The sequence below is a fragment of the Pan paniscus genome, chromosome 3, assembly GCF_029289425.2.
Source record: "Pan paniscus chromosome 3, NHGRI_mPanPan1-v2.0_pri, whole genome shotgun sequence".
NCBI classification, from domain to species: Eukaryota; Metazoa; Chordata; class Mammalia; order Primates; family Hominidae; genus Pan; species Pan paniscus.
Window position 1 is genome coordinate 55698575 of NC_073252.2, and position 24898 is coordinate 55723472.

General features: G+C 36.5%; 1 protein-coding gene across 1 annotated transcript in view; it reads right to left on the reverse strand.

The window, feature by feature from the left end:
- The window catches only part of EREG (epiregulin), a 48661-nt gene extending 26449 nt beyond the window's left edge, over positions 1–22212 (reverse strand). The window contains exons 1-3 of the mRNA XM_003832323.5: positions 22112–22212; positions 21743–21826; positions 3469–3548 (exon numbers count right to left, since the gene is read on the reverse strand). The gene's annotated coding sequence lies outside the window, so the exon portion shown is untranslated. The remainder of the gene's footprint in view (positions 1–3468; positions 3549–21742; positions 21827–22111) is intronic.
- Between the last annotated feature and the right edge of the window lie 2686 nt (positions 22213–24898).

Genomic DNA, 24898 nt, shown 5'->3' on the forward strand with positions numbered 1-24898 from the left:
GTATTCATTTTAAATTGATACTGAATTCATAAATGCTTTGTGGCATGTGTTTTTTCATTGATATATAACAAACATATAAGCACCGTTAAATGGGGAAGAAGAGTCTTGCGAAAAATAATCCTTTTAAATTAAAAGGGAGTCCTCTCATGAGAAGAATTAGGAAATCCTAGACTGGGAACATACACACACAGGCCCCAAACTGATATCAGTATTAAACCTATTGTAGACTGCACTCAGATGAAGCCCTGGGCCCTACCCATAGAACCAGCATTTAGCAACAGACAAGGACATAGAACACGTTATAATTCTTCCATCTCTTCCTTTTTCCCTCAGGTTATTGTTTCTTCTGACTATAACTGGCACTTATTTATTATGAAATTACTGCTTTTCTAACTAAAAAAATGAGCATAGCTACTTGAGTGAATTAGTTTTTACATAACACAAAATGTTTTAAGTTGTTTTTCAGTCCTTAGCAAAAACCACTGAGATAAAATGGTATTGGGTTGCCTTTTTACAATTAAGAACTTGAAAAATTTAGGAACGTGTTCAAGATCAAATTGTTACATTTAATATAAAAAAGACCTTAAATATGAATTCTGTTCTAGCAGATGCTAATTTTTAATTAACATTATAAATTTAATTGCATGTTAATCATACAGGATATTTTTAGCAAGCTCCATGTAAATGAAAAATTTATGCCTTTTATGATATATATATATTTTTTCGAGATGGAGGTTCATTCTTGTTGCCCAGGTTGGAGTGCAATGGCACGATCTTGGCTCACTGCAACCTCCACCTCCTGGGTTCAAGTGATTCTCCTGCCTGGGCCTCTAGGGTAGCTGGGATTACAGGCATGCACCCCGATACCCAGCTAATTTTGTATTTTTAGTAGAGGCAGGATTTCACCATGTAAGTCAGGCTGGTCTCAAACTCCTGACCTCAGGTGATCCACCTGCCTCAGCCTCCCAAAGTGCTGGGATCACAGGTGTGAGCCACCATGCCCGGCCTGTAATAGCATTTCTATAGAGATATACGTAGATATAGAGAAAGTTGCAATTCTGAACCCCAAAAACAATCCAGTTAGAGACAAAATAGAGAAAAGGAAGAAACATATATTGAATGTAGTAATACTCTATTTTACTTAAATAGCTTTTATCATAGATTTTTTAAAAAATATTTTTCCTGTGGACTAATCCATTCTTGAATTGGTTTAAGAACTCATAAAGTAAATTCTCTTGTTTTTCTTTCAATAGAAAATTAGATGTAGAAGAAAACAAGAACTAAGAAAGTTTTAAAGTTTACTGAAATCTAAATTACATTTTCTTATTAACTTGATAATTTGAGAGTTTTTCTGAAATGAAAAATGACTCCAACGCATTTAAAAATTTACATACCATTTGAGTATTGAGTGACTGATATGGATGGCTGATTAGCCAATAGCTGATTAGATGAGAGGATTCATTAAAATACAATTTATTCTATTTATTCAAAACTATAGGTGGAAAGGAACATGAAAGTAATGGATACTTGTTCTTAAATCTAAATGAGATATAACAAATAATAAGAATAATAGCAGCAAATATTTCTACATGATACTTATAACTCACTAAGTGGTTCAAAATATATTTGGTGGCCAGCCACTGTGGCTCGTGACTGTAATCTCAGCAATTTGGGAGGCTGAGGCAGGAGGATTACTTGAGCTCAGGAGTTTGATACTAGCCTGGGAAACAGTGAGACTTTGTCTCTACAAAAAATGAAAATAAAAAAAATTAGCCAGGCAAAGTAGCACATGCCTGTAGTCCCAGCTACTCCGAGGCTGAGGTGGGAAGATCACTTGAGCCCAGGAGGTCAAGGCTACAGTGAGCCATGATTACACTACTACACTCTAGCCTGGACAACAGAGTAAGACCCTGTCTCAAAAAAGTAAAATAAAATAAAATATAAATATATCTGCTTATTTATTCCTTAAAATAGCCCTATGAAGTCAGTACTCTTTTATTTCATTTTTTAGATTAAAGCAAAAAGGATTAAGAAATTCACCCAAGGTTCTTTAGCTCATAAATCGCAGAGATGGGATTCAAACCAGGCAGCCTGACTACAGCATCTATACTCTTTGCTATCATATTATATTGCTTTAGCGTGTAGCATTAAGTGCACCTAAAGTTCAGAGTTTGTTACACATATGATCCTCTCATTTTTTAAGTTAAAATCTGTGTTTCTGGAGTTTTTTAGTCTCAGATTACTTGCAAAGAACATTCATATTCCTTTGCAGATAGTTTTTACTTTTTTCTGAAAAAGAAATTTATATGTTGTCTTTTTATCAAGAAGAAAATCATGTTTGCCAATCTTTCAGTTTCCATCGCTAAAGCATTTGCTAATTACACTTTTTTATTGCTCATTGTTTATGAAAACCATTTTATTCTAAAAATGTCACAGCAAAAATGACATCCGTGAATTTCATCAACATAATTCTCTGGAAAATTACCCAGTAATCACAAAATATTAAAAGGCCAGATAGTATTTGATTTTAGGAACCTAGATGATTCTGAAGCTGCTGCTTGTTATACTTGCCATGAGTTGCGCCCTAATAATAGAAGAACCTCCCCTTCAGCCACTTATGCAAACCCACACAGCAGTAATTTATACACATAGTGATGATGAATTAGGAATGCAGCTATACCTACTTAAAGGACTGCTTTTTCATGTTTTATGTTTAGCTAACACCTAGTTGCATATAATTGTATGTTTCCTACTCCTTAAGCAACATTTAACAGTTAAAATGCTAACTTTCAAAAAGCCATCATTCAACATTTTATGTCTCATGCAACCACAAGACAGCCATTTAAATGCATATATTCAATTCGAGGAACTTTGCATTTTACTTGTCAATCATTTACATGATTATTTCATAATCATATGTGGATTTATGTGTTTTTTACAAATATTAATGTTAATGTTCTTCTCAGATGCAGAAAAAGGATAAAACATACATAGTAGATATTTAAATTTGAAATCTTCTTGTCTTTCAATCTCCTTAAAGATATCTGAATTACTTCCTATATCTAAGATTCAATAAGCAGTACCTAATTTATGCAGACTCTGGAGGTAAAATACGCAGACGACTGAGTGCAATGCCAAAAAAGCTCCAAGAATTTTTTCATGATTAGTATGTTTTTCTCTGTTTATCACTACCACCAACAGACAGTAAAACATTGCTAGTGAATGCAATAAAACAATAGCCATTAAAGTCTTTATTACTTGTAATATATATTTGAACTTAAATAGCCCCCAATAAAATTACACTTAAGTAAGATTATATCTTCTAGGGCATCTTACTCTGTAAGGGATTATTTGTGTAAATTATTAAAATTTTATTGTAAGATTTATTGGACTCTGGTTCTCACCTGTGGATACATTTTTAAATCATTTGGTCAGCTTCAAAAATATATAATTATATCTGGGCCTTACCTTTCCAGGATTCTAATTCATTTGGTCCAGAAAGAATCCCAAATCAATGCAGCTTTACAAGCAAACAGCTTTAGTCTTAACTAAAACACGGAAAGAGAAAGAATATTGAACTATACATTCTAGATTCAAGCTCTCGTCCTGACTCTGAAAATAAATTGTTACCTGATCTTGCGTAGGTTATTTAACCTCTCTGAATCAGACATTTCTCATCCTTAAAATGTAGGCTTGAACTACATGATCTCTAATCACATAGCTTACTTGGTACCACATTAAGAATATAGAACCACAACTTCATTATCTCTTGACCTGTATGTGCCTTTAAACATTAGGCAACCTTAGGCAAGTGTGCAAAGGTATTGGCTAAAATATTCTAGAGTGATAGCACAGATAATGTCCTCAGGATATGGAAAAATTATACATCTTATAAACAGGTTTCTCCAGTTTTCTAAAATCTTGACTTCATCTCTCCTAAGATTTTTGCTTAGGCTTTTTTTTTTCCTTTTTTTATGTTCCTCCCTTTGCTTAAAACATATGAATCATGAACTCCACAGAACACAATATGAGGATTTAGGAGCTAGAAAATCCAGATCCTGCTGAGGATTAAGAAGTCAATCTTGTTGTATGACCCAAACCACATTCATAAAGAAAGTTTCAATTTTTCTGATGGGAGAAAAGTATATAAATTGAATATTCTAAATACCAGAAAAGAAAATAATCAGTCAAGCCAAAAAGACACCAAATTAATAGTCAGAAGTCCTAGGTTTGAATACTGTTTCTCACCATTTCTGAGTCCCTTGGCCTTATGACATTGAAACTATATTAGCCTTATCTCTACACCTTGCAGATAGTTACTTCTGTCATTCATGGCACTCAAATAAGATTCTGTTTAATGAAAGAGTGAGACAAAACTATAAGATATAATCATTGACAATAATACACATCAGATATTTGTTTAGGGCCAGGAGATACAAAAGAGTTAAAAATGGTAAGAGTAGTCATGATAGCGCTGGATTCTCAAAGGAGAAGGAGGTGGGTGTTCCCAAGAGGAAGCATAGGCACCAATAGCAGGTGGAACAATGACGTCAAAACAATAGGAATGGAGGAAAAGATGTGGCAGTAATGAGATCACCGGTAACCTTTCAGGAGAAAGTTCAGAAGCATAGAGAGGATATAAGTCAAATTACAGACGTATAAAATCATGTATTTCTTCTAATTCCAAATAATCCATAAGTGAGGATGGATATGAGTGAGCTTCAGAATGAGGACATTTACGGCCTGGGCCTCTTGTAAGTTGTCAAAGTGTAAGTGTAAAACTCAGGTAGTAGAGATAAATCATTCTTCCATGTGGGCCTTTGTCTAACCTACGATATATTCAAATGAATGGGATAGAAAAGCTACTTATGGTAAATCTTACTATGACATGCATACTTATATTTTTCTATTTAATTTGAAAGAAACATCAAAAATAATTTTCTCTAATACTACATAGCAATTGTAAACATTATTCCTACTTAAGAAAAGTATTCTTGCACATTGCAATAATGAGATTAGGAACAAAGTGATTCTCTGATATTCTATACTTAATATTACATTCAATCCTTATTTAAATTTATTGGTCTCTCTTCTTATTCCTTTCCAATCTACCTCAATTTTGGGGGAAAAACTTTTATCTTCAGTGAGGGCTAAAAGCTGAGACTGAGAAACAAATATGAGTCAACGTGCTCAGTGTTAACATGGTGCTATGGAACTTGAACTGATTTGAACCTCAGAATGGCATATCAGAAAAATGATGAAATGAAAGAAAATCATTCTTAAGGCTTCTAGACTCTACTTTCAAGTGACTATGTCTCTCTCAGACTATAAATCCAGCCTCAGAATCCCTCAAAACGCTTGTCATCTCACCAGTCAACCCCACAAACTTCCTGGAACACCATTAATTTTCCTTCCTCTAAAGATATCTTCCAAAACACACTTACATATAACATCCAGTTAACTTACCACCTTTGTACCAGAAGAAATAATACTGTAGATCTGTTCTTTCTGACTCAGTGCAACTGTGTTCTTAAGAGTATATGAAAAAAATGAAGTTAAACGAAACTCCAAATCTCACCAACAGAATATCTAAGTTTTATGTAAAGTTTGAGCCAATACCCTAGAGGCCATCTGTGTCCTACCTAGATGACAAGGTGTGTCTTTGGACTTGGAAAACATATATCCCACATACCATGGGTCTCCAAAACAAATGGTTGTTCATTTATAGCTACCCTTCTCTTTATAGCTACCTGTAATGCCAGTCTCGTGAACATTAGAGCACTCAAAGATGAAACTTTCTGCTCTTTATTAACACATCTGCTGTACCTAGGTCTCTGGAAGCTCTGAGAAACCCTGACCCTCCAAAATCACAGGTCAATAAAATATATTTAGAAGGAAAAAACTAAATCAAACTCAATAGTACAACAACAAGGTAGGAATTTTTTTTTATGTTAGAGGGTAAATTTGAGGGTTGAAGCCTTGGGGTTATATAACATTTCCACTTTTGTGACTTTTGAATTAAAAATATTTTATATGACACTTGAGATCAAGTTAATTGGTACTTTTGCTTATTTCTTGTCCTGGTCAACTCTCAAATTAGTCTCTACTTAAACACCGCTTCCTTCAGAAGTCTTCCCTGATCTTCCTGGACCATGTTAGGTTACTTGAGTGATAACCTTGCATTACATTTTGGACTTATTCTATCATAAAACTTATCACTTCTTCATATATGTGTTTCTTTGCTTCTCCCATTAAAAGGAAAGCTCTAGAAGAAAGAGATAATTCTCTTTTTTTATTTATTTTATATTCTTGGTACTTAACATGGTTTCTGACACACAATACATGCTCAGTAAATATTTGGTAAATAAATTAATTGGTAAATGTCTATTGACCTCACTGATCATTTTGCGCCATAAAATAAATATATAAATAAAAAACAGGCCAGGCACGGTGGCTCACGCCGTGATCCCAGCACTTTGGGAGGCTGAGGCAGGCAGATCACCTGAGGTTGGGAGTTTGAGACTAGCCTGACCAACATGAAGAAACCCCCGTCTCTATTTAAAAAAATACAGAATTAGCTAGGCATGGTGACACATGCCTGTAATCCCAGCTACTCGAGAGGCTGAGGCAGAAGAATCGCTTGAACCTGGGAGGCGGAGGTTGTGGTGAGCCAAGATCGCACCATTGCACTCCAGCCTGGGCAACAAGAGTGAAACTCCATCTCAAAAAAATAAATAAATAAACGTAATTTTGGAGGCATTAAAGTACCATGTAAAGAAAGTAAGCTGAGAAATATCTTTCATGAGTACTTTTTGTTCTTAAATCAGAACTTAAGATGTTGTTAAATATAGTAGCTTTTTTCTATATCCTCTGACTTTTTATATTAACTCATTTACCACATTGTTCTTCATTGCCATTTCTTAAAAAGAAGACTCCTTCTTCCTGGCCCCTCTTCATGTATTCTTTATTGACTTGCTTCTTACCTCCTTCTGAGTCTTGTCTGGTTATTATTCTCCCTTAAATCTTTACCAGTCTCTTATCCTACTACTTTCTTTTCTTTCTCACCATACTTAAGTCCCATCTTCCCCGAGCCTTCACAAAGTCCTCCACTTTATCACAACCTTTAACAGGTTCACCTTTTCTTCATTGTTAAATATGTCAAAAGACAGGTTATAACTGACTTTCTAAAAATCATAGCAAAAACATTTTCTCCACTCTAACTGTTGACTTCCAGATTTTGTTCCCCTTCTCATTCTAAACTGGTTACCATCATCCCTGTGTTTAGATGTTAAAATCTCAATTATAGTTCAACTTTTATTTGCAAAACCATCCCATTTAAGAAGTCATGATTTTGCAGTTGGGTGTGTATTTTTACATCTTTAAAAATCCCCATAATGTTTTACATATATCGTTTGTTTTGTATCAGAAAGGCTGCATGGCACACTAGAAGTGGGTGACGGTTCTTAGATGTCCGCCTTTGAATACAGGCTCCACTGCTAAGTAATTGTGTGACATTGAGCAAGTTTCTCATATATAAAATGAGATGATAAGACAGTTGTGAAAATGAAAGTACTAAAGTAAAAAATTTTAGAACATTGCCTGGCACATATAAGTTACTCAATAAGTACTAGCTATTGCTCTTCTTAGTGCTGATTTAAAAGTTGTGTCCTCTTCAATGCCAGGTTTGATTATTCTTGAAGCCACAGTGACGCCTTCCTTGTGTTTGGATACCCTGCTGTCTCTAGTGTATTTTTTTTGCATGTAGTAGACAGTAAATATATGGTTGTTGAATGAATTTTTTGATTACCAAAGCTGAATTCCATTTGATAGATTTGTAAAAGGAAAATAAATCTCCAGACCCCAAATTCACTATGCCAAAAGAGAAAAGTTAAGTGTGGAAGCTGAATCACACACACACACACACACACACGCACACAAAACTGCCTTTCCTTTTGTTGCTTAACTGATAGATATACATGTAGAATGCCACATGTCTTTGCGGTGGCCTCCCTCACCCTGACTATGTATTCATATATAAACTACTTATCTTCAGGGTACAGGACAAGAAAAACCAGAAATTGTCCCCTGCACCCTGCCCATCCTGAGCCAAATGTATACTTGACTTCTTCCTCTACTCGATGTTGATTTATGTAAATTGCAGGTGTACTGAGCACGAGATAAATATATAATTGTTTCCTCCACCCCTTCTTTTTACGTGCAACATGTGGATTCAGTAAGGCTAATCAAACTGTCATAACAATGTGATCATACCCTCCATCTTTTTTTTCTTTCCCCTTTCCCCTCCTGCCCACTTTTTCCCCTTTAAATATCAAAGCCCTCAAAATCCTCTTTGAAGAAAGTGCAGGCTACAGATTCTGCTCTGGCTTGTGTTTCTTTATCCGGGGCATATCCTCAACCTTGGCAAAAAGGAAAAAGAAAACTTTCTAAATTGATTGGAATGCACCTCAGTCATTTTATTTGGTTTTACAGGTTATAGGAAGAGATGAAAATTAGATTGGAACTAGGTCATTCTATATCTGATAGTAATCAAACACTACAATATTAATAATTATTGCAACTGTGATTCCTGTTACATTAATGATGTGTATGTTATCTCAACTAGCTCCCAGACCAGTTTTGTTAGAGACCTACGATTCAAATTTAGGGCCAATGGTAAGGAAGGGTTGCCCATTAACCAGTCCACATAAGATTACTTCTCAACATTGATCAGTATCACTCACAAGTCACAATGTCATATAATGGGTTTGGTGGAGCCTGTTGAGCAGAAGAAATACTTTAAGAAATCTTCAGAATATGCTGCTTTTTGAAGACTTTATGACATCTCGAATCATGTTAAGAAAAGCTGGTCAGAAATTAGATGCATCATTTTGAAAAAAATACTGTGTAGCTTAAGGAGCCAAGGGACTGCTATTGGCAACTCAGCAATTGGAGTCTAACCAACACAATATCTTTGTGCTCCACATAAAAAGAAACTGATCTCTTTTGGATGTTTATTTGAAAATTAATACAGGAATGATGCTGGAACCTAAAAGACAAATACATCTGCAGTGCTATGAGGAGAAGACACATCACCCAATTCCACGGATTTACTAAGTTATTTGCTATGCCCACTTTTTGCACTTAAAGCATTTGAAATATTTTCACATATGTTTCTCTATAAAGGACTTAGAGTGTAAGAGACAGGCCAAGTTATTCAATAATCTTAGGTTTGAAACCAAAGCACTTTTTAGATAGATACAAAAATAGCATGGAACTTATAATGTTATAAATAAATAAACTGCTAAAAATATCCAGCTACTTTTTTTATTGCTAACAAAATTCTTGCTTCCAACTTCTTCATTGATTGGTCTATACATGTGTTTAGTTATAACTTTTCTTCTAAATATGCTTTCATTATATTTTATTAGAGTTGGAAGTTTGTCATTTAAAAATCACCTTACCAAAATGTTACCATTTTTATGAGGTTTTCTCAACCTCATGAAGTAGTATGTGGTCTTCTAGACCTAAAATCCTTTTTAAATTATGATGCAACATACCCAGGAATATATATTCATTTATATCTGAAATAAATATTTAAAAAGAAATTATTGAGAAGCCACTTTAATCTTTTTAAATTTCATTTGAAAGCTAAAATATAGCTGAGATTTATTAAAATTTATTTAATGACACATTAATTGGTTACAATAAGCAATTTAGAAAAAAAGTGGTTTGATGGTGCTTTAGAACAGTGACTATCTTGTGGATCCTGAAGCCTTAGGAGCTTTCTGAGGGAGCTGGGGGCTAAGAGTCTCTGTAGCGGTCAGACATTGGAGAGAGAATATGTGTTTCTGAAGAAGATAAATTCCAGGTTCTCACTCTCACTATTGCTATTTTTTATTATGTATATAGGTCTTCCACATAACATTTCATTTAAAGAAACATATTATTGGTTTAAAAAGTTTGACAGTTACCTCTGTACATTATAATTTCCCTAACTTATAGGTTAAATCCTGTATGACAAAAACTACTACATCTAAAATTACTGTAAAAAAAGATTTCTCATATGATTTTTTCATTTCAAGGAATACTCTAGGTACAAGTACAGTAAAACTTGTCTGGGCCCTTAGAGTTTCTAATAATGCAATTTCCCTTACATTTTTTAAATATAGCATCATTAATTTTGGAATTAATATTACAGGCTTGTGTGAATTTGTTTAAATAATTTGCTTGTATTTTAATCATGAATTCAATGTTAAGTTTTGCTCAGAATTTGCTCAGAATTTAATGCTAAGTTTTGAGTGCTCATTGTTTTGTTTCTGGTAAGGGAATAAATTTTACCTTCTTAAGGCCAAGATACTTTATTTATTGCTTTACTCTTCATGGCTTTTTGGATAAAGAACATTTCACTTTAGTCGAAAGGAAAATTAGACTTTATCAGTTCGTCAGAATGGGCCATATTGTTCCTAGAGAAATGTGTGATATTTCAAGCACAAAGGTAGCATTCCACAGTTTTAAACTAATTAGAAAGAATTGAAAACGGTTATCAGAACTTCCTAAAATCACTCAGTTTAAGACAGGTAAACAAAACCAGTTTATAAAGATGAATCAAGATTATGGTGCAGTTAGGGGAGGGGTAGAAGACTAGGAAGCAAAGAAAGAGAAAATTTGTATTTATTGAATGTTCAGATTGTGTGAAAAATTAAGCTAGGTACATTAGACATGTTCCTTCTTTTAATCTTCAAAACGATTCATGGACTTGGTATAATAATCGCCAATTTATTAATGAAAACCTGAAAGTTAAATAACACATTCAATATCAGGCAGTGATGAAGCTGGGATTTGAAACTAGGATTATTAGATTTCAAATCCCTGGCCTTTCTGGTGTTCCATTTACATCGCAAGACTGGTCTACTTCTGCCATAGAGTTGACCTCCTAACTACTGCCCAAGCACCAGGTTTTCTCACTGATCATGGTCTGAATATTACACACTGTTCTCCATCAATTCAGTCCTCTAGTCACCAATCCCCTTGTGGCTCTTCCTCCTCCTTTGGAGACTGTCTCACCCTTCAGACTGTCAGCACTCTTCAACTCACTTTTAGCTTAGTTTCTGCTTGATCCCAGTTTGGCTTTAACTTTTGACTACACAGCATCAAACTACGTTGGGTTAATAAGCCTCTTAGTTTAAAGCCATATCACAAGCCAACTTTATAAAACCCCTCCTCCAAGAAAGTCACATCTCCTTAGCTTAAACGGGACTCCAAAAGTAGAGAACACATGCAGACACTTCATCTCACAGTAACCCATGCTCTGGTGAGGAAGCATTAGGTCCAGGATTTGAGGATCATTTGCATGAGAATTACAGGAGCTGGCTGAGAAGTCCAAACAAGTAGACTATTTGAGGCTGACAATTGGCCTCCACTCTCAGAGGCCTGCAGAGCCAAAAATAACATCTTTTCCTAACCTAAATCGTCTATCAGATAGAGAGGAGGGTCACCCAAATGGGAGGATGGTTGGGCAGTATTAGCTTGAAGTGAGCATCACTAGTTGGGGCTGAGTCGATACTGGGCTGAGTGGATACATGAAAGGCAAACAACTCAGAATGTTTCCTAGCCAGAGGATGAACAGAAAAGGCCAGAATGTTGAGTAAACCAATTGACAACCTGTAGTGTCTGGTTCTATAGAAAACTGAGGATGTAGGGGCACAGTTTCTTTGTGATATGACAACAGAATATAATGCTGTTGAGTAAAAAGGGATTTCTCCTTGTTTTTAAAACCATATGAAAGAAAACAATCAAGAATTTTTTTTTCAAGGGAAATATAGATCAAAGGCACAAGAAAGCAAGCCCATCTATGGAGGTCTGTTGTACCTGGGATCCTACTGATAACCTGGAGAATTCTGGTGTGTGGAGTTTCCCAAAAGACTCTTCTCTCTTCTAGATTAAATAAAGACTTGGGGAGGGAAGATGGATTTCTCTAGGCCATGCTAGAATGGCCTGAGGAACACTTTTTAAATTCTTTCCTTTTCTGGATGGCAAACCATGCCCTATGTCTTGCACTTTTTTGCATATTCTCCAGTGCCTGGCTCTGTACATGGAACATTATTGTGCTCTATTAATATTCTTTAAATAAATGAGCGAAGTGATGTTAAATGGAATGATATATGGGAAAGCATTGAAGGGGGTGGGAACTAAAGACATGAACTTGGTGCCAGCTGGGTTCAAATCCTGACTACCCCATTTACTAGTTGTGTGACTTTGTGCAAGTCATTTAATATTTCTGTGCCTAATTTTCTTCCCTTGTATAGCAGAAATAATAGGATCACTATCTCCTAAAATGTTGTGGGTCTTAAATAGGCACAAAATATTTAAAACTGTGCCTGGCCCATGGTAAGAGTTCAGTAAAGTTTAGCCATTTTGAACTTTGAAACTGTAAACTAACTTGGAAACTATAAATCATACAAGGTTTTTACTGTTTTTAAAATGACCAAGATTGGATTAAAGACTAATGCAATACAGTAAACTCATGACATTCAAGAGTTTAATACTAAAATTTGACTTTTTATTGTCATTTCTAAAGATTTTATTTTATTTTTTTTCTATTTATTTTTTTTTATTATTATACTTTAAGTTTTAGGGTACATGTGCACATTGTGCAGGTTAGTTACATACGTATACATGTGCCATGCTGGTGTGCTGCACCCACTAACTCGTCATCTAGCATTAGGTATGTCTCCCAATGCTATCCCTCCCCCCTCCCCCACCCCACAACAGTCCCCAGAGTGTGATGTTCCCCTTCCTGTGTCCATGTGATCTCATTGTTCAATTCCCACCTATGAGTGAGAATATGCAGTGTTTGGTTTTTTGTTCTTGCGATAGTTTACTGAGAATGATGGTTTCCAATTTCATCTATGTCCCTACAAAGGACATGAACTCATCATTTTTTAATTTGGAATATTTGTAATTTTACTTAGGCTTGAACTTGAATTGCCAGTACTTTTAGGCTTGTATGCAAGATCAGTCTTCATTCTGGAGAAAGTTCCCAAATATTGCCCACAACACCTGGCATTTCTTATCTTTACATATGCAACATCTGTTTTACTAATAAGCACTACGAGGACAAGAAGTATGCGTGTTTTATTTCCAGAGGCTAATAAAGTAATAGAAATGGCTAAAAATGGTGGTGCTTTTACTATGTGCCAACTACTATGCTGAATTTACATAAATACATAACTTAATATCTTAATTCAATACTTACAATAACCATTTGAAGTTGGCAATATTATTGTAATAGATTATTATTCTGAGATATTCACTCTTTTAGCCCCACTTCCATCCATGTGTGGAAGGTACTTCCCTACTTCTTGATTCTGGTTTTGGCCATATGATTTGCTTGAGCCAATGGGTTGTAGGCAGATATGATGCAAGCAAGAGGCTTGAGAAGTACTTGCATGGATGGGCTTGCTTTCTCGCACCTTTGACAGCACTGGCAAAACTAATGCCTGGGATAGTCACAGGTCTCAGGGGGAAGGAGAGAGTCCTGTAGAGCAGAGCTAAGCCCCCAGATAAAACCAGTCTAGATTAGCCTACCTCCAGCCAAATCCCAGACTCATGGGGAAACCCACCTAAAACCAGCAGAACTTCCCAGCTCTGCATTGACACTGCTTTGTCCGTATCCTGCAAATTTTGGTAAGTTGTATTTTTATTTTCATTTAGTCTAAAATATGTTTAAATTTCACTTGTGACTTCCTTAACTCATGTAGTATTTAGAAGTGTGTTGTTTCATTACAAAATATTTGGGAATTTTCCAGCTATCTTTCTGTTGTTGACTTCAAGTTTAATTCCAATATTGATTTTGAGTGCTTTAAAATCTTATTGTATAATTGTTATTCTTTTAAACTTGAGGTTGTGTTGAGATGTGTTATAAGGGCCAGAATGTACACTATCTTGATGAATGTTCCATGTGAGCTTCAAAAGAACGTGTTTTTTGCTGTTGTTGGACATATTCTATAAATGTCAATTAGATCATATTGATTGATAGTGCTCTTCAGGTCATTTATATCCTTACTGATTTTCTGCCTGCTTGATATATTAACTACTTAATAAGGGGTGTTAAAGTCTCCAAATATTATGGCAGTTTGTCGGTTTCTCCTTTCACATCTACCAATTTTGCCTCGCATTGCTTGTCTCTATGTTACTAGGTGTATACAAACTTAGGATTGCTCTATCTTCTTAGAATTAACCCCTTTATCATTATGTATCAGTTATCTTCCAGATCAAAAATGAAAGGTTTTATTTACCTTCACACATTCTTTCTTTGATGTTCTTCCTTCTTTATGTAGATTCAAGTTTTATTTTTATTCTCCCTGAAGAGCTATCTTTAACATTTCTCACAGTGCAAGTCTGCTGGTAATGACTTCCACCAGTTTTTGTCTCAGAAAGTCTTTATTTCTCCTTCACATGTGAAGGGTGATGCCGCTGCATATTGGATTCTAGGTGGTTGTTTTCTGTCTTTCTTTCTTTCTTTTAATTATGTCACTTCACTTTGTTATTGTTTGCATGGTTTCTGATTGGAAGTTTATTACAGTTCTTATTCTTAGCTCTCTATGGGAATGTTCTGCTCTAGTTTATTTCAATATTCTTCTTTTGTCTTTGGTTATCTGCAGTTTGAATATGATATGCCTAGTCCTAGTTTGTTTTGTTATTTACCTTGCTTTGTATTCTCTGAGCTTCCTGAATCTGAATTTTGTTGTCTGTCATAAATTTGGGGAAATTCTTAACCACTATTACTTTACATACTCCTTCTGCCCTGTTTTCTCTTTCCTTTCCTTATAATATTCCCATTATGTAAATGCTACACTTTTGAAATTTTTCCATATGCTTGGATGCTTTGTTCTGTTTTTGTGTATTCTATTTTTTTAATTGAATTTCAGTTTTTAGCAGTTTCTATTGATTTATCTTCAAGTCCACTGATTTGCTTATCACTTGTCCTGACTTATGTCCTGTCTACTCTTGGAGCCCATCAAAAGTAATCTTCAAGTCTGTTATAGTATTATGGTTTCTAGTGTTTCCTTTTAGATATTTCTTAGAGTTTCCATCTCTATGTTTATGTTTACCATCAAGTCTTTCATATTGTCTGCTTTTCCTATTAGAATCTTTAACATAATAATCAGTTATTTTTAATTCCTTATCTCATAATTCCAATATCTTTGTCATATCTGAGTTCTTATGCTTGTTTTATCTCTTCATATAGTGCTCTTTCTTGCCTGTAGGCATGCCTTGTAATTTTTTTGTTGAAAGTAGGAGGGCATGATATATCAGGTAACAGAAAGTTGGGTATATAGGCTTTTAAATTCCTCTAGAGTTTTTTTTGGGGGGGTTGTTTGTTTGTTTTGCATTTTTGTTTCTCATCATTACTTTGGACTTTCCTAAGTACTCCTCCGTGGAGACAGTCTGTCCACCTTTCAGCTGCTCTTTTAGCTGTATTCCACTGTTACCATACTGGAGAACCACTGGTGTACCAGTGAGGGATATAAAAAGGGAAATGTCCTATATTCTGTAAAACAAAAAATAAAATTTTAAGCCACCCCAACCCACTAAAGAGATCCTCTGTGGGCCTAGGGGATCCCAGAGAAAACTGAAAAACTAAATTCCTGGCCATGTTGGGAAGGGAGGTCAGAAGTGCCTCATTAAACCCCATCCCTTTGGGAATTTAGGCACAACTGACCAGCATTAACATTAAAACAGAGATCATGAGATTGACAGACTCTATGTGGCAATAAGATATCAAATTCTAATCTGACTCAGGTATAGCATCACATGAAAGATAGCAGACCCTGAAGGAAATAAAAATATTTTATCCTAAAATATATTTTTTACATATTTTGAAGTAGCCCTGCAAAGCAATCTTTTATGGGGAAAATTTGCATCAGTAGAGAATCTCAATTAATGCAGCCAGTTCTTTCTCTGATCTAGGAGAGATAAATTGAGTCTCATATCTTTTAATGTCCAAAAGGAGATATTTGCTATCTATTATCTCTGAAGACTGCTACCTATTAGGTTTCATCTCACAGCAAGAACCTCGGTCTCCACAAGCCCCCTTATCTTACTCAAGCATTTCTTTCTACTCCAAGTCCTTAGACAAAATTTAACTCTTTCAACCAATTGCCAATCAGAAAATATTTGAATCCACTTATGACCTTGATATAGTTTAAATAAATGTTCCTGACAAATCTCATGCTGAGTTGTCATCCCCAGGGTTGGAGATGGGACCTGGTAAGAATTGTTTGGGTCATAGGGGCAGATCCCTCATGGCTTAGTGCTGTGCACACAATAGAGAATGAGTTCTCAGGAGATACGTTTTTTAAAAAAAATGTGTGACACCTCCTACCCCACTCTCTCATTCCCATTCCTGCCATGTAATGTGACTGCTGCTGGTTTGCCTTCCACTATGAGTCAAACCTCCCTGAGGCCTTCTCAGAAGCTAAGCAGATGTTGGCACCATGCTTTCTGTACAGCCTGCAGAGTTGTGAGCCAGTTAAAATTATTTTCTTCATTAATTACCCAGTCTCAGATATTCCTTTATAGCAGGGCAAGAATGACCTAACACAGAAAACTGGTACCAAGGATTGGGGATATTGCTATAAAGATATCTGAAAATGTGGAAGCAGCTGTGGAACTGGGTAACAGATAGAGATTGGAAGAGTTTGGAGGGCTCAGAAGAAGAGAAGAAGATGAGGGAAAGTTTGGAACTTCTCAGAGACTGGTTAAATTGTTGTGACCAAAATGCTAATAGTGATATGGACAATGAAGTCCATGCTGATGAGGTATGAGATGGAAATTAAGAATTTATTAGAAACTGAAGCAAAGTTCACCCTTGTTATGCCCTAGCAAATAACTTGGCTACATTCTGTTCATGTCCTATGGATCTGTGAAAGTCTGAACTTGAGAGACATGACCTAGGGTATTTGGAGGAAGACCTTTCTTTTTTTTTTTTTTGAGATGGAGTCTTGCTGTTGTTGCCCAGGCTGGAGTGCAATGGTGTGATCTTGGCTCACTGCAACCTCCATCTCCTGGATTTAAGTAATTCTCCTGCCTCAGCCTCCCAAGTGGCTGGGAATACAGGCGCCCGCCACCACGCCCAGCTAATTTTTTGTATTTTTGATAAAGACAGGGTTTCACATGTTGGCCAGGCTGGTCTTGAACTCCTGACTTTGTAATCCGCCAGCCTCAGCCTCCCAAAGTGCTGGGATTAAAGGCATGAGCTACTGTGCCCAGCCTGGAGGAAGAACTTTCTAAGCAGTAACATATATAAGATGTAACCTGGCTGCTTCTAACAACCTATGCTAAGATGCAAGAGCAAAGAAATGAGTTGAAGTTGGAAGTTGTATTTAAAAGGAACGTAGAGCATAAACGTTTGAAAAATGTGTGGCCTGATCATGTGGCAGAGAAAGAAAAAGTTCTTTTGGTAGAGGAATTCAAGGAGGCTTTGGAGCAACCACTTGCTAAAAAGATTTGCATAACTAAAAGAGAATCGAATGATAATGTCCAAGACAATGAGTAAAAGCCCTTGAAGGCATTTTAAAGATCTCTGAGGTAGCTAGCCCCTTGCAACAGAAACCCAGGAGGACTGAATGTTTTCAGGGCTAATCCAGGGGCACCACTGCCTTGCAACACCTTAGGAAGCTGCTCCTCACATCATGGTCACTCCACCTCTGGTTCCAGTCTCTGTTCAAAGGGGTCCAGCTAAATCAGGCTACTGTTCTAGAGGGAACAAGCTGTAAGCCTTACTGGCATCCATGTGGGTTAAGCCTGTAAGTTCACAGAGTGCATGAGTAAAGGAGGCGTGGCATCCTCCACCTAGATTTCAGAGGATACATAAGAAGGCCTGGGCATCCAGGCAGAAGACTGCTGCCAGGGTGAAGCCCTCACAGAGAACCTCTACTAGGACAATGCAGAAGAGAAATGTAGAGTTGGAGGCCCCAAACAGAGTCCCTACTGGGGCGCTGCCTAGTGGAGCTATAAGAAGAGAGCTACCATCCTCCATATCCCAGAATGGTAGACCCACCAGCAGCTTGCACCCTGTGCCTGGAAAAGTCACAGGCACTCAACTCCAAGCTGGGAGAGAAGCCATGAGAATTGAACCATGCAAAGCCACAGGGGGTGGAGCTGCCCAAGGCCTTGGGAGCCCACCCCTTGCAACAGTGTGCCCTGAATGTGGGACATGGAGTCAAAAAAGATTATTTTGGAGCTGCACTGATGGGTTTTGAACTTGCATGGGGCCTGTAGCCCCTTTCTTTTGGCTGATTTCTCCCTTTTAGAACAGGAATGTTTACCCAATGCCTACACCCCCATTGTATCTTGGAAGTACATAACTTGTTTTTGATTTCATAGGCTCAGAAGTGGAAGGGAATTGCCTTGTCTCAGATGAGACTTTGGACTTTTGAGTTAACACTGGATTGAGTTAAGAATAAATTTCAGGGACTATTGGGAAAGCATGATTGTTTTTGCAATGTGAGAAGGACATGAGATTTGGAGGGCCAGGGGAAGAATAATATAGTTTGAATATACATCCCTGCCAAACCACATGTTGAATTGTAATCCCCAGTGTTGGAAGTGGGGCCTGGTGGGAGGTGTTTGGGTCACTGGGGGGTGGATCCCTCATGGCTTGGTGCTGTCCTTGCAATAGTGGGTGAGTTCTCAGGATATCTGTTTTTCAAAATGTATGTGGCACCTCTCCTGACACTCTTTCTTGTTCTCATTCTCACCATGTGATATGCCTGCTCCCACTTTATCTTCTATCATGAGTAAAAGCTCCTTCAGGCCTCCCCAGAATTTGAGCAGATGGTGGAACCATGCTTCCTGTATAGCCTGCAGAGTTGTGAGCCAATTAAACCTCTTTTCTTTATAAATTACCCTGTCTCAGATCTTTCTTTACAGCTATGCAAGAATGACCTAACATCGACCTGTAAGTGCTCCTCCCAATCCCCCTCCTCACTTCAAGATACCCCTCCTCTTTAGGCTGAACAAATGTATACCTTCCATATGCTGATTTGTGGTTTTATCTATGATTCCTGTCTCCCTAAAATATATAAACTCAAACTGTAACTGAATTGCCTTGGACACAGTTTCTCATAAGACCATTCCCTGGGCCATGGTCACTAATACTGGCTCAGAATAAACTTCTTTAAATATTTCACAGAATTCTTTTTGTCAAAAATCTTATGCATAATGTCTTTTAGTAAGTCTGTGTTCCTAGGCTGCAAACTTCACAGGTATTTCTTAGCTTTTTTTCTCCTTCTAATGAGTAAAGAGGACTAGAGGGAGCTGGAGTAGGATAACATCCTTCCATCAGGTGGGATAAGGCTCTGGTAAAGTATTTCTTGTGGAGAGGAGGCCTTTGTTTTGGAGAATGCTCTGTGCATGTTTCAAAGGCTATGCTTTCCCTCCTCCTGCCAGGGCCAGGAGGGGCTGCTTCTCACATCTTCATCATGAGAACCTGATGGATTGTCTAGAGATCAATCCCATTAAAGTGTGTTCTTCAAGACTTCTGTCAACAGTTGTCTGTTTCTTATTCTTATACTACTGCATGCTCAGCCTCCCAATTTACCAATTTACCATTTTTTTCTACCAGTTTTTGACTTCAGCTGCTACTGCTTCAGATAAACATATTTCAGCAGTGACTCTCAAGATTCACTCATCTGCTGGATTTTGGGGTGGTAGTTCGCCCTGTGGCCTCAGTTTTCTGAGAGATCTAAGAAAATTTGTTTATTTTTAGCTTGTTCAGTTTTTTCTTATTGTAAGGATAAGAGTAATAACTTCTAAGATCTTTACATATTGGAGCTGAAACCAAATATTTATCAAATCATACATGTGCAGAACATGCAGGTTTGTTACATAGGTATACGCGTGCCATGGTGGTTTACTGCACCCATCAACCTGTCATCTACATTAGGTATTTCTCCTAATGCTATCCCTCCCCTAGCCCCCAACCCCCTGACAGGCCCTGGTGTGTGATATTCCCCTCCCTGTGTAGTGAACTCCCATTCATAATTGCTACAAAGAGAATAAAATACCTAGGGATACAACTTACAAGGGATGTGAAGGACCTCTTCAAGGAGAACTACAAACAACTGCTCAAGGAAATAAGAGAGGACACAAACAAGTGGAAGAATATTCCATCCTCAGGAATAGGAAGAATAAATATCATGAAAATTGACATATTGCCCAAAGGAATTTATAGATTTAATGCTATCCCCGTCAAGCTACCATTGACTTCACAGTATTAGAATTCACAGAATTAGAAAAAAACTACTTTAAATTTCATATGGAACCAAAAAAAATCCTGTATAACCAAGACAATCCTAAGCAAAAAGAGCAAAGCTGGAGGCATGACGCTACCTGACTTCAAACTATACTACAAGGCTATAGTAACCAAAACAGCATGGTACTGATACCAAAACAGATATATAGACCAATGGAACAGAACAGAGGCCTCAGAAATAATGCCACACATCTACAACCATCTGATCTTTGACAAACCTGACAAAAACAAGCAATGAGGAAAGGATTCCCTATTTAATAAATGGTGTTGGGAAAACTGGCTAGCCATAGGCAGAAAACTGAAACTGTACCCCTTCCTTACAACTTGTACAAAAATTAACTCAAGATGGATTAAAGACTTAAACATAAGACCTAAAATCATAAAAACCCTAGAAGAAAACCTAGGCAATACCATTCAGGACGTAGGCATGGGCAAAGACTTCATGACTAAAAAAACACCAAAAGCAAGGGCAAAAAAATCCAAAATAGACAAATGAGATGTAATTAAACCAAAGAGCTTCTGCACAGCAAAAGCAACTATTATCAGAGTGAACAGGCAACCTACAGAATGGGAGAAAATTTTTGTAATCTGTCCATCTGATAAAGGGCTGATCTCCAGAATCTACAAGGAACTTAAACAAATTTACAAGAAAAAAATAAAACAACCCCATCAAAAAGTGGGTGAAGGATATGAACAGACACTTCTCAAAAGAAGACATTTGTGCAGCCAACAAACATATGGAAAAAAGCTCATCATCCCTGGTCATTAGAGAAATGCAAATCAAAACCACAAAGAGATACCATTTCACACCAGCTAGAATGGCGATCATTAAAAAGTCAGGAAAAAACAGATGCTGGAGAGGATGTGGAGAAATAGGAAAAATTTTATACTGTTAGTAGGAGTGTAAATTAGTCTAACCATTGTGGAAGACAGTGTGGTGATTCCTCAAGGATCTAGAACAAGAAATACCATTTGACCCAGCAATCCCATTACTGGGTATATACCCAAAGTATTATAAATTACTCTACTACAAAGACACATGCACACATATGTTTATTGCAGCACTATTCACAATAGCAAACACTTGAAACCAACCCAAATGCTCATCAATGATAGACTGGATAAAGAACATGTGATACATATACACCATGGAATACTATGGAGCCATAAAAAAGGATGAGTTCATGTCCTTTCCAGAGACATGGATGAAGCTAGAAACCATCATTCTCAGCCAACTAACACAGGAACAGAAAACCAAACACTGCATGTTCAATCTCATTCTTAACAGCATTCCCCAAATGATCTTGACTCATGTATTTTCCAATTTGCAAAAAAATCCATCAAAAATCATTGTAATATTTAACAACTTCATCATTGACAATCAGAAGTTTGCATTTATTCAACCTCTGTCTGTGAACTCACCTTCTCTTTGGAGCCTCTCCCATACTTAAAATAGACATGTAAGAATGTGACTGGCTGATAGATTTATACAGTAAAACCAGAGATCTGAAAAAGAAAATACCCAGTGACTAAGTGTCTTGGATCTAATGTCTGTAACTAGAAACAAAGACAATATTAGATATGCAAAGAAGCTATACAATAACTATTATTATAATCACCTAAGCACTTAAGAACGAACACTAATTATGTCATAGATATAGTCATAGGAATGTAGTGGTAAAAATATAGTTGTTGGATGTTTTAGTATAAATGTGCTGGTAAAATAAATACAAACCTCATAGATTTCTTTCACTTATCTATTTTGAAAAATTTGGAGATATTTAAACTTACCCCATTGTTCCTCTTTACCTCCTTGTTGAATTCTCAGTTATGCTGATATGTAAGATAGCTTGGGTAAGCATGAAGAGATCTAGTCCAACTCAGAGTCATTCCTATTTGAAATACAAACATGGAAGTATTTGATTAATGTTGACAGATCTGCTGTTCCAGGAGTTTACTTTATGTTCTGATTTGGTGGCAGGATTGTCCTGGGAACCCCTGGAGAAACCTGAGATGAGAACAGGTTCAGATCAGTGTCCCTGCCAGAATCTCTGGGCTGAGCAGACAACTAAGAACAGAAAAAGGAATAGGTGCTTTCAGTACAAAGAGAATTTTCAATTATGAGTGGTGGTGAAAAGACTCTCTCTTTCAGCTAAGACAGGACAAAACAGGGTGTTCTTAAGGGGTTAAGGGCTTCCAGGATGTACTCTGGCAGTTAAGAATGGATACTGAAATAGATCACAAATAATTGGTATAGTGTCATTCTTGAATATTTTGGAGGGTGGAGGGAGGATAGACTGATATCTATGTTTCGGTGACATTTTATGTAAAGACTAGGTAACTTCTTGGGGTCTTGACTCTGCTAATGCACATACATAACTCTGCCAATGTGCATACGTAACAGTGCTTCTCACTGTTTTTAAACTTCATTTGTGAAGTTTAAAGATCCCACACTTACTAAGTTGGAGTTGTTTAACAGGCTTGAGTGATAGTTTTATCTATAGAATGGAGCTAACAGAACATATACCATGAAATACTTCTGAGATTGAAATAATTTCACATATTCAAAGCGCTGAAGATAATGCCTGGTGAATAGAAGGTACTCAGGACATAATACGTCATTTCTCCCTAAACACAGACACAGGCACATACACACACACATACTCACACTGACTAAGAAACAATCCTTGTCCATGACAAAGATTTCAGATAAACAGCATATCACTAAATGTTAGAAAGGGTCCTTTATATTATTGCAAAATAAATAAAAGTTTACTGGATATGAATTTCCTCATTTGTAAAGAGTGTTGCAATGTCATGACGGCTAAGCAATGTTTTCACGTATGCACAGTTGTTGGGTAATCACGAAGATACTTAATTATAAACACCAACTCTTCAAAATTTAATGTGGGGAAGATCTTTGTTTTTTACAAAAGAGAATTGAGCAATAAGACATAGTATTTTTTAAATGTCTAAACTTCTTTGTCTGGGGGATAGGTAATAAATAAAAAAAGAAGATATTTATTTGTGTTAAAAGCCATCAGGTATAATATGGGAATTAATTTCACTTTTAACTGTTTATAGTTTACTACGTATCCAAGCTGGAAAACAGAAATAAATAATTTGATTATTTCTTTATCTGGTTTTTGTTTATTGATAAGCATAACATCTTTTTTCATTTTGGTTCTTGAGTTGATATCAATTGTATATTGTAAATGCTGTAAAATAAACTTTATAAGCCTGAGCTTAAGTTTTTCTTTAGAATTTTTTTCAGAAACTATAAATATTACAACATTTTTGGAATGGCTGCATATCTGAAGTCTTATTTTTTCAAGGACACAGCTAAGTTATTAAATGGATTAAATAAAGTCCCAAGAAGACCCTTGAAAGCACACATAATAATAATCTGAGAAAACGTCTGAAAGATTCAGTAATTTGGTAGTTACCTATAAAACTACAAGTCAACTAGTATTTGCTTTAAATACTCATAAAATTATTTATTCACTTAAACCTTAGTCACAGAGTGTATGATATTATGAGTGGCATTGAAATATAACAAATTTCACAAACAAATCCTTCCATTCACAGAGCCGTTATTTTTTTCATTATTTTAGCATTCCTACTAGCTAAACTAATTCCATTGATTCCACTGATTTGAGTGAGGGTAATTTTGCAGTAGCAGGATAAAAACATTATTGTTTGAAACAGAATGGACAGTGATCTCTTATTAGCTAAATGGTGTTTCTCCAAAATTCATACGTTAAAGTCCTAGTGCTTAGTAGTTCAGAATGTGATTGTATTTTGAGATAAAGTCTTCAAAAAAGTGATTAAGTTTAAAGGAGGTGGTTAGGGTAGGCCAGAATCCAATCTGAATGGTGTCATAAGAAAAAGAAATTTGGGCCTACAAAGAGATACCAGAAACATTAGAACACTCAGAGGAAAGAACAGAGCTAGAAGGCGGCTGTCCACAAGCCAGAAAGAAAAGCCTCAGGAGAAACCAAACTGCCTGACACCTTGATCTTAGCCCTCTAGTCTGCAAAGCTGAGAAAATAACCTTTTGTTTTTCAAGCCACCTAATCTGTAGTATTTTGTTATGGCAGCTCAAACAACCTAATATAGATTTGATCTTTACAACCCCTTAGGAGGAAAGTAAGACTATTATTCCTTTCTTTTTTTTGAAACAGTCTTGCTCTGTTGCCCAGGCTGTGAGTGCAGTGGCAAAATCTTGGCTCGGTGCAACCTCCACCTCCTGGACTCAAGAGATTCTCCTGCCTCAGCCACCTGAGTAGCTGGGATTAGAGGCATGCACCACCACACCTGGGTAATTTTTTGTATTTTTAGTAGAGATGGAGTTTCACCATGTTGGCCAAGCTGTTCTCAAACTCTTGGGGTCGAGTGATCCTCTTGCCTTGGACTCCCAAAGTGCTGGGATTATAGGCATGAGCCACCATGTCCAGCCGACTATGTGTATCATGTTGAAGATATGAAAGCATATTTTATAAGGATAAGTTCCTAGAACCAAGGTTGCTGGCTCAAAGATGTATTGCTTCTTATATTTAAAATGTGATAATGTTTCCA